Source organism: Amblyraja radiata, chromosome 4 (genome assembly GCF_010909765.2).
Source record: "Amblyraja radiata isolate CabotCenter1 chromosome 4, sAmbRad1.1.pri, whole genome shotgun sequence".
Lineage (NCBI taxonomy): Eukaryota > Metazoa > Chordata > Chondrichthyes > Rajiformes > Rajidae > Amblyraja > Amblyraja radiata.
The window spans coordinates 69,038,005-69,049,573 of record NC_045959.1 but is presented as its reverse complement, the minus strand read 5'-3'; the positions used below and the strand labels follow the sequence as shown (position 1 = coordinate 69,049,573).

Genomic DNA, 11,569 nt, shown 5'->3' with positions numbered 1-11,569 from the left:
AAAGAGATTATGAACTAGGAATCAGGAGAAGGGGCCAGGCACAATTTGGTCTTAACACCTTTTGCTGTTACCTTGGTGGGATTTTTCATGCTCCGTGGCATTCTCTAAACTGCATGGCCCATTGGACACCATACCTGTTGTGGAGTTAAGTCGGCCTGCAAAAAATAGAAGTTGCAAGGTAAAACTTCGACTTTCCTATGACATAAGATTACGTGCTAAAATATAGGATTTACAAATATGTCAAAAGTCCCCAAGTCTGATAGGTGCCTTGTGCTTAAATCTCCTCAGTTTCCCCTTCCATTTATTAAAATAATTCAATTCATTTTCATTATTAATGATCCTATTATTACAAATCTGAAAATGCCTTCTCCTATCTCATTTACGAACCTACATAGTTTAGTCAGGTTTAGTTAGCATCTGGACACGCAAGCAATTAAGATACCAGGATAGACATAAAATGCTGGAGTAACTCAGCGGGCCAGGCAGCATCTCTGGAGAAAGGGAATATGTGATGCTTCAGGTCGGAACATTGCTTCATACCCTTCAGCTCCTACAGGAGCTGTTGGCAATTCAATAGTACCACCAAGTCATTCTGATAGTTACCCACGATAAAGAATTTAAAAAACTTGCAATTACCTGGCATATTCCAGACATTTTAAGATATATAAGAGGTGTATGCAGTTAAGTATTTACTCAAGTATCAAATCGAGAAACATAGTAGCCAAGTTGTACAGAACTCCTCTGACAAAGAGCAATGTAATAATGACCAGATATTCTGTTTATTGGTCGGTAACAATGGTTTGGGGATGAATACTGGCCAGGACATAATTCTCCTAGCTTTTTGCAAAATATTGCTCATGAGTCTTAGAGAGTTCCTAGTTCAACGTCCAATAATTTTTGCACCAGGGTGTTTAGATTTGAGTGCTTTGTATAGTAATTTACACCAAAGATAGACACAAAAACCTGGAGTAACTCAGCAGGTCAGGCAGTATCCAAAGGAATAGGTGACATTACGGGTTTGAATGAGAGTCTCCACCGGAAGCATCACCATTCCTTTTCTCTAGAGATGCTGCCTGACCCGCTGTGTTACTCCAGCATTTTCTGTCTGTCTTGGGTGTCTGCCAACATCTGCAGTTCTTTCCCACACAATAGTAATTTACACTCACAGCCTCTGATGCAACAGTTGGTAACGTTACCAGGGCGAGTCTTTCAAATTACTAGTCTTGTAATGCACAAACTAACTGGGGAAATTGCTTTTAATTTTAATATTGTAATGGGGGGGAAATAAAAAAAATGTATATGCTCTGTCACAATGCTGACAACACATCCCCATGCCAGGCAACTTGGAAGTTAGTCTAGTTCCTTTGGTAATTTGCGGTTATCGAGTGATACAGTGTGGAAACAGACCCTTCGGCCCAATTTGCACACACTGGCCAACATGTCCCAGCTACACTTGTCCCATCTGCCTGCACTTGGACCATATCCCTCCAAACCTGCCCTATCCATTTACCTGTCTATCTGTTTTTTAAACGTTGGGATAGTCCCAGCTTCAACTATCTCCTCTGACAGCTTGTTCCATACACCCACCACCCTTTGTGTGAAAAGGTTACCCCTCAAACTCCTATTAAATCTTTTCCACCACCTTAAACCTATGTCCTCTGGTCCTCGATTCCCCTACTCTGGGCAAGTGTTTCTGTCCATATACCCGATCTATTATTCTCATGATTATATACACCTCTATAAGATCAACCCCTCATCCTCCTGTGCTCAGAGGAATAGAGACCCAGCCTACTCAGCCTCTCCCTATAGCTCAGACCCTCTTGTACTGGCAACATCCTCATAAATTGTGGTCTTCAGGGTTATCGCTTTTTTCATACCATATACAGTATATATCCGTGCATCTTGAATAACGCTGCTGATATATGAGAATAAACCCCATGTCTCACGGTGCGAGTCCATCCACGAGTGATCCCGAGTTTAAAAGAAATCAAACTCGTGGTAATCATGTAGAATTAACGTAGCGGGAACTGATTTACAATTTCAAAGTTCTCAAGCATCGCATAGTTGATAACACTAAACTGGAAATGTCGTTGTACCTATATAATTGTAACGTTTCAAACATACAATTAACAAATACAGTCTAGGTAGATTACAATCATAAATAATAGTCCAACATTCAACTTTATGCTAGCCTTGTCTTCTACAAAAAGAAACACGTTCATTTCCAGCAAGCAATGAAATGATGCACATTCACCCAGGTTTACATGAATATTGATTTAATACAAAAAATAACAATAATCAGATTTAATAAAACGTTAGTTTGTTGCTGCGTTATTTAAAACAAAACAAAAAAACTTACTTCTATAATAAGGACTCCGTGCTGCAAGCAAACAAACAGCCGAAGGAACTGATGCCATGGTGATGATGGAAGGAGGATTTTCTCCTGAGATTATCTTGAAAATAAAATATAAAACATGTTATTTTATAAAATAGCAGGAGAGCAACAAAATACACAAGCGCTGCTGAAATGCAGACTCGAGTGACGATCCAAACCTACCCCAAGAGATAACGACAAAGAAAAGTCAGTGTTGTTGTGACAATCGTCGGTGGAAGAGTATGTAACGTCTGGACGGGGCGCTGCTTTTGTCAGGGAGGCAGTCCCTATCGCTGTGGACTATGTGCTGTGTGGCACGTTGCCTCTGCTGGGACTTCAACCGGCTGAGAGCGCACTGAAACAACCAGTTCAGACCAGAAATAGCAAGATGTGGGACTGCAACCAAGCAGGAAAGTGCAATGAGTCCGAGCCGGCGGCGAGGGAACAACGTGCACGTCAGAACTGAACAGGTTGTTTAGTCATCTGCCGAGTCACTTCCCCGCCCGTCCTTTTTTTCAGCACACAACACACGTTCCCTCCCACGGGTGTCTCTAGTGATGACAGAGAAAGAAAGGACAGCGGCATGAAGACCCATCAGCCTTTTTGTTTAATGTACAAGGGTGGGAACTGTGTTGTTCACAGCTGGGGAGGGGAGGGGGTGGTTGTGAGCGAAACGTGACAATGATCCACAGGGCAACTCGGCATTTCGAGTGACTATTTCTGTTGGAAGATGCAATCATCTTGCAACCGCACAGCAGTAACGTAGATGGACAAGTAACAAACTGCTGATTGTTGAGATATTTTATGTCGCTGGCAGTTCTGGCTCACAAATAAACTAAACAACAAATTGTGTCAGCACAATGTAATTTGGACACTCCAGACTCCAGTCTGAGGGTCTTTGAACTGTAGATTTTCATACCTCTAGTTTCCCTCTCCCCTGACTCCGTCTGAAGATAGGTTTCGACTCGAAACGTCACCTATTCCTTTTCCCCAGATATGCTGCCTGACTCGCTCAGTTTGTTTAGTTTAGGTTATTCTCACGTGTACCGATGTACGGTGAAAAATACTTTTGCTGCTTGCTAACATGTCAGCGGAAAGACAATATATGATTACAATCATTGTAATCATGTAATCAAGGGGCCCCTATTAGAGTGAAAGGCAAAGCAGGCAAACGTAAGGAAACTTGGCTGACGAGGGAAATTCAGACGCTAATCATAAACAAGAATGATGCATGGGACAGGCAGAGGCAGCTGGGATCAAGTGCATCCCTGGAGGAGTTTCGGGAACTAAGGAGCAAACTTAAAAAAGATCAGAAGGGCAAAAAGCAAAATGCTTAAGGGGGAATAGGGTAACTAGAGAGTGAGTGGGACCTCTTAGAAATAAAAGTGGTCACCTCTGTGTGGAGCCACAGGAGATGGGCAAGGTCCTCAATGAGTATTTCTCCTCAGTATTTACCGAGGAGAAAGATAGTAGGACGGAGGAAATTGGAGAAGTAGCTGTAAGTGTCATGAGAGCAGCCAGGATTACCGTCGAGGAAGTACTGAAGGTACTGTTGTGTTTGAAGGTAGACAAATCCCCAGGGCCTGATCAGATATATCAGAGGAAATTGCGGGAGCCCTGGTTGAAATTTATGAGTCGTCTTTAAATACAGGAGAGGTGCCCGAGGATTGGAGGGTGGCAAATGTTGTGCCTCTTTTCAAGAAGGGCTGCAGGGAAAATGCTGTGACCTATAGGCCGGTGAGCTTAACATCTGTAGTTGGTAAGTTACTGGGGAGTATTCTGAGGGATAGGATATACTGGCATTGGGTGTGCAAGGGGTGATTAGGAACAGTCAACATGAGTTTGTACGTGGGAAGTCGTGTCTCACAAATCTGATTGATTTTTTGAAGACGTGAGCAAAAAGGTTGATGAAGGCAGAGCTGTAGATGTTGCGTACATAGACTTTAGTAAGACATTCGACAAGGTGCCACATGGTAGGCGGCTCTGGAAGGTTAGATCTCATGGGAACTAAGGAGAGATTACTGAATGGATCGCAAATTGGCTCCATGGAAGGAAGCAGAGGGTGATGGTGGAAGGTTACTTCTCAAAATGGAGGCCTGTGACTAGTCGTGTGCCCAGGGTTCGGAGCTGAGCCCGTTACTGTTTGTCATCTACATCAATGATTTGGATGAGACATACAGGGCAAGTTTAGCAAATTTGCTGATGATACAAAAGTTAGTGGTTTTGCAGATAGTAAAGATGGTTATGAATGATTGTAGCAGGATCAGGATCAACTGGCCAGGTGGGCGGAGGAATGGTTGATGGAATTTAATACAGAGAAGTGCGAGGTGTTGCATTTTGGGATGTTGGACAAGGGCAGGGCCTACACAGTAAATGGTAGACCTCTGGGTTGTGTTGTAGAGCAGTTCCACCGTTGAGGTCTTGGTTGGATTGCTCTTTGTCAGAGACCTCCCCCTCGACCGTACCGCCATGGGTGGCCCTACCAAGAGCATAGCTCCAGATGGCATTGTTGTCAGGATCTCAGGTCCACGCAATCTTCTCCACCACGACAAGGTGACAATCCATGGAGATGTGACAGGAGCAAATTTCATAAGTGATAGGAGCAGAGCAGAATTAGGCCATTCGGCCCATCAAGTCTACTCCGCCACTCAATCATGGCTGATCTATCTTTCCCTCTCAACCCTATTCTTCCTTCTCCCTAAAATCCCTGACACTCGTGTTAAACAAGAATCTATCTCTGCCTTAAAAATATCCATTGACCTACCTCCATAGCTTTCTGTGGCAATGAATTCCACAGATTCACCACCCTCTGACTAAAGAAATTCCTCCTTATCTCCTTCCTAAATGAATCTATATACTTATATAAAAATCTCATCTTGTCCACTTCCGGTTTGTGTGGTTTTAAAATTTACGCAAAAACTGCACGCGATAACGCTACGATTCTTCTCCGTTTTACTCGCCATTCTCCCGTGCTGCAAGTGCATCAAGTTTTATTCCGATTGGTGAAATATTACAAATGTTATTGGTCTGTTATTGGTATGTTATTCGCCAGGACAGCGAAGCCCCTTTCGTCACCTGTTGTCAATCACCGGCGGGGAGAATAAAGCTGAAGGAGCGGACTACGAGCGGGGGCCGTGCCCTGCGAGTGGGGGCGGCAGCGACCACGACGAGCCGGGTGCTGTTGGGTGCAGCCGGGGACGAGAGCCGGTGAGTGAATCCAGAGCCGGTGAGTGCGGTCGGAACTAGGGCCGGGAGCCACTGAGCCCACACACCCCTCCTCTCCCCCCACACCGCACCTCCCCCCCACATCACCCCCTCCCCCCACACCAACCCCTTCCATCCCACACCACCCCCTCCCCCCCACACCACCCCTCCCCTACACCCACCCTCCCCTACAGCCCCCCTACACCCCCCTCCCCTACACCACCCCTCCCCTACACACCCCCACCTCTAAGCCCTCCTCCCCTACACCCCCTCCCCTATACCCTCCCCTCCCCCACCCTCCACTCCCCCAAATACTCCCATACTCCCCCCCTCCCACACACATTCCTCCCCCGTACCATAAACACCCCTCCCGCCTACCACACACACCCCTCCTCCCCTGTCCCCCCCCTCCCCCACCACCCCTCTCCCCCCACTGCCCCTCTCCCTCCTTGACCGAGGACCAGGACTCTCCTCATGTGCACTGAGGTACAGTGAAATTCAATTTTTGTATATAGTTCAGTGCAAGTATCACTACATATAAGCACAAAAAGCTGGAGTAACTCAGCGGGATAGGCAGCATCTCTGGAGAGAAGGAATGGGTGATGTTTCGGGTCGAGACTATTCTTCAGACCCTTCGTCTCGACCCGAAATGTCACCCATTCATTCTCTCCAGAGAAGCTGCATATCCCGCTGAGTTACTCCGGATTCTTGGGTTTATCTTCAGTTTAAACCATCATCTTCAGTTCTTTCCTACACTATATATGAGTACTTGGATACATCTTTGATAAACATTTCAGGTAAAGTCCAAGTGTATAGCAGTAGCACAGTGAGACAGTATGCAGAATCAAGGACCAGAGGACATAGGTTTGAGGTGAAGGGGAAAATATTGAATAGGAATCTGAGGGGTAACATTTTCACACAAAGGGTGTTGGTGTGTGGAACAAGCTGCCAGAGGAGGTAGTTGAGGCTGGGATTATACCAACGTTTAAGAAACAGTTTGACAGGTATATGGATAGGACAGGTTTGGAGGGATATGGACCAAATGTGGGCAGTTGAGACTAGTGTCGCTGGGATATGTTGACCGGTGTGGACAGGTTGCTCCGAAGGGCCTGTTTCCACTCTGTATCACTATGACTATGAATCCTGAGTAAAAATTAAGTTTCAAAGAGAGCTGATTAATATAAATATTCAGTTGTATCTTCCCCTGAATAGTTACAGAATCAGAATGTCTCACATTCAGTGCCCTTAAAGTATAGAGACACAAGGAACTACAGATGCTGATCTACAAAAAAATGCACAAAGTGCTGAAGTAATTCAGCAGGTCAGACAGCATATTGAGGGCATGGGCTGGTGACGTTTTGGGTTAGGACCCTTCTGCAGGCTGATGTTTCGGGTTGAGACCCTTCTTCAGACCCTTAAAGTATCATCAGATGTTACACTGGAATAGGTTTTTTTTAGGACAAATGTGGGTTTGTGTTAACTGGCTGCTCATAACATCCAATCCCCGTCCCATGCCAGTCTGAAGAAGCATCCGACCTGAAACATTGTCTGTCCATTTCCCACCACAGGTACTGCCTGATCCATTGAGTTCCTCTAGCACTTTGTGTTTTGCTCATTCATCTGAGGCCTTGGCTCAGTTTTTCCATTAGCACAGCCTGACCTGTTTGACAAGTCCTGCAGCCTGCATTTCATAACTCTTACGTTCCTTTGTGTTCTCACTCTATATCTGCCTCATTCCGTACTTTTTAAGAGGGTGAAATTCTGATTCTCATATCCAACCTTTTCTTGCCCTTGCGTCCCTGCAACCCAACATCTTCTGAGATCTCAAATTCTACTATGGATCTTTGATGTTAATAATTCTAGCAGTGCTAATTATTCTCTAGAATCTCCACCCTAATTCGTCTCATTAAGATCCTTTTGACATTTTTTTTCATATGCCTTAATAGTTCCTTAAATGACTCTATGCTACATCCTGTTTGATAATGTTAGTTTTGATAGTTAATTTCATGGCATTGATGAGTGGGCTTCCTGTGAATCTGTATGTTGTAACCCTGAATAAGCCACACAAAATTTGGCACTGTAAATGTAAAAGGTCTTAATTCAGCATGACATGTAGGCATTCTGGATAGTTTATCTCTCTTGAAAACTCTCGGAAAAAAAAAATAGTTGTGCAATGGAGGCAAAGGAGATTGCAGATGCCGGAATCTTAAGCAAAAAACCAAACTGCTGTTGGAGACCTGCTCGAGTACATTTTATCCTTTTGCTGATTTCAGTCACCCTATTGTGGATATACTTCAGAGCATTGTATATCCTATGCTGTTGAAGGTGCTACATAGTCATAGAGTTATACAGTGTGGAAACAGGCCCTTCGGCCTAGCTTACCCACATTGGCCAACTGGTCCCACTTACCTGCGTTTGGCCCATCTATATTACTATAAGATCTTGACCGCTTTTGACTCATGGCGATGTGATTTCCGAGAGAATGCCGCAAATTACGGCCGTCATTTTTACGGCTGCAAGATGGAGGAGGCGAGAGGGTCACGTCTCTCGGAGCTCTGAATAACACTGTCCACATGTCTACTCAACTGTGAGTACCCTTAATGTGGTTTGAAAATGAAAATATGGTTGGTTTGAAGTAAAAAGGCACTGCAAATGGTTGTTTGGGGGTTTGGGTTGAAGTAAAAAGCACTGCAAATGTTTGTTTGGGGGGTTTGGGTTGAAGTAAAAGGCACTGCAAATGGTTGTTTGGGAGGTTTGGGTTGAAGTAAAAAGGCACTGCAAATGGTTGTTTGGGTGTTTGGGGTTGAAGTAAAAGGCACTGCAAAGGGTTGTTTGGGGGTTTTGGGTTGAAGTAAAAAGGCACTGCAAAGGGTTGTTTGGGGGTTTTGAAAGTAAAAGTATTATTATTGTTCAAAAATTGTTGAGAATCTCACTCCTGTCAATCACGCCACAAATGCTACACCTTTTCTGGTGGGAGGGGGAGGGATTATAAAACCCGGAAGTGTGGGTGTGGCTCAGTCTCTGCATGATGGGGGAGGGAGAGGTCACAACTCTGTCTGAGCTGTGAATCAACTGAACACACTGAATGTCTACTGAACTGTGAGTGTGGTGTTTTGTGTGGATTTATGGTGGTTTCACCCTGCTTGAAATGTTGTGAAACTGCATTTGAATGTGGTGGCCTTGCACCCTGCTTGAAATGGTATGAAACTGCATTTGAATGTGGTGTTGTTGCACCCTGCATGAAATGGTATGAAACTGCATTTGAATTTGGTGGCCTTGCACCCTCCTTGAAATGGTATGAAACTGCACTTGAATTTGGTGGCCTTGCACCCTGCTTGAAGTGGTATGAAACTGCACTTGAATTTGGTGGCCTTGCACCATACTTGAAGTGGTTGGAAACTGCACTTGAATTCGGTGGCCTTCCACTCTGCTTGAAGTGGTAGGAAACTGAACCTGAATTTGGTGGCCTTGCACCCTGCTTGAAGTGGTAGGAAACTGCACTTGAATTTTGTGGCCTTGCACCCTGCTTGAAATGGTAGGAAAATAGATTTGAATTTGGTAGCCTTGCACTCTGCGTGAAATGGAATTTCAAGGAATAGCCGGGAGTCAACTACCAGCCCACCAGCCGTGAGTGAGCTGCCAGCACATCAGGCTTGAGGGACTGAGCTGCCACCCCAAGAATCCATTTGGCCCACAATGTCCATACTAGCCCTCTGGAGACCAGTAGTCCCTGCAGCCAACAACACCCATACCAGTGCTCCAGAAAGCCCCCCCCCCCCCCCCCTCACTGGCCACCAATATTGAAATTGGTGGAGAGGTGGAATATTGCGTCGGGGGGCCAGCCCTCCCATGTGAACATGGGACCCAACGGGTCCCATTTAGTCTAGTATATATTAATTCTCTGCCACAGAAGGCAGTGGAGGCCAATTCACTGGATGTTTTCAAGAGAGAATTAGATTTAGCTCTTCGGGCTAAAGGAATCAAGGGATATGGGGAAAAAGCAGGAACAGGTTTTAGATGATCAGCCATGATTATATTGAATGGTGATGCTGGCTCGAAAGGCCAAATGGCCTACTCCTATACCTATTTTTCTATGTTTCTATAAAACCTTTCCCCCCTCACCCTAAACCTATGTCCTCTGGTTCTCGATACCCTACTCTGGCAAGAAAATCTGTGCACCTACCCGATCTATTCCTCTCATGATTTTACACACCTCTATAAGATCCAAAGATCTATAAGATGTGTCTCTTCTTCCTCCAGATTAACAAAGACTTAGTTGCAGCCACCTCTTTGATTTCAGTAATGGTGAAGTGAATATCCAGGTTGGAGGAGATGCCCCTGGCATATCAATGGCCTGTGGGACCACATCTACACAGCCACTGCTGATGGTTGCTGAGGTTCAACAAACTGCACTCCTGTAAACCTTGACCCCAACATTGCAAACACACAGTGCAGTACTTTCCAACATGCACATGCTAATTGCTGTGATCTTTAAATCCATAGTCCAAAGTTACATTTCGAGAGTCAATTGTTCTTTGTCAGTATGGCCAAGGTTTATCTTTACTGCTGCACTAACTGAGGGCGGAAGGACAGGCTTTGATCTCCCTCGTTGGGTGAGTGCCACTGTGGGGAGGCTGCTGGCACAGCTGAGAGAGACTAGCGGAGGACGACCACGGGGGAATATGGAGGAGGACTGGCAAAATGTTGTGCCTTCCACCACAGTGATGAATGCTGTGGTGGATGTTTGTGTTAAATTGTTATTGTGTATTGTGCGTTCTTTATCATTGTATCGCTGCTGACAAATTCATTTAACTTGCACTTTATGTGCAATGTGACGAATAAAACCGTATTGTTTTGTATTGTAGCCTGGTTCTTCCTTAGCGCTTCATCCAGGGACTGCTTTTGATCTCAGTCAGTGGTCCTGGTCTTCACAACTACTTCATTCCCTGGCTGGTTCCTGACCAGGACTTATTTTCAAGTTCCTTTCTGTCCCTTCCAGCAGGTCACAGGTGTTCTTTATTTTAACATTTCAAAGCTAAATTTTATTCATAAAAATATAAACATGAAATGCAAAACTAACTTGTCCCACTGTACGAGTTCATTCAAGAATTCGCCCGAGTTTGCCCTGATTCGAACTCGGAGATTTACGGTAATGGCCACTCGTAGGTACTCGGGGCTCTCGTGGACATTTTTCAACATGTTGAAAAATCTTCATGAGTCTTCCCGAGCTTACCGTGTTTCCCGAGTACCTGCCGTTAGCGTTACGAGCCACTAAGAAACGTCCCTGAGCTCCGGCGTACCCGCTACGTACATTCTATGTGCTTACCACGAGTTTGGTTATTTTTTAAACTCGGGAGAGCTCTTGAATGAACTCATACAGTGGGACAGGGCTTTAACAATGTACGTCTTTCTATATATTTGCTGTGCCATCAAACAAATACATCAATAGTGCCATCAAATCAGTACATACTCTTAGAAAGGGCCTGTTTCTTTCAAAAATATACCCATGAAGTGATTGAAAGTAGTTGGGTAGCATGATGGCATGGCGGTAATGTTGCTGCCTTACCACGCCAGAGACCTGGGTTCAATCCTGACTACGGGTGCTATCTGTATGGAGTTTGTACATTCTTCCTGTGACTGCGTGGGTTTTCTCTGGGTGCTCCAGTTTCCTCCCACACTCCAAAGGCGTACAGGTTTGTAGGTTAATTGGCTTCGGTAAAATTGTAAATTGTCCCTAGTTTGTAGGATGATGCTAATGTGTGGGATGATCGCTGGTCGTCACAGACTTGGTGGGCCAAAGGGCATGTTTCCGTGTTGTATCTCTAAAGCCTAAAGATGAACACAGGTGAGGAAGGGGAGTTGATTGGTAGATGAGTGGAGATGGCGACAGAAGCTGTATGTCTAAAGTCTGAAGTCTAAAGAAAAGTGGCAACACAGGACCCAGCTCTTTAGTGTCCAGTAGTGATAGGACCATAGACTATGGTGTATCTG

At 45.0% G+C, this 11,569-nt stretch overlaps 1 long non-coding RNA gene across 1 annotated transcript; it reads left to right on the top strand.

The window, feature by feature from the left end:
* The first annotated feature begins 2,770 nt into the window (after positions 1-2,770).
* On the top strand, positions 2,771-10,282 carry LOC116972244. Its single transcript, XR_004411745.1, has 3 exons — positions 2,771-2,844; positions 5,427-5,581; positions 9,839-10,282. It is a non-coding gene; the product is annotated as an uncharacterized LOC116972244 (long non-coding RNA).
* The last annotated feature ends 1,287 nt before the right edge of the window (positions 10,283-11,569 follow it).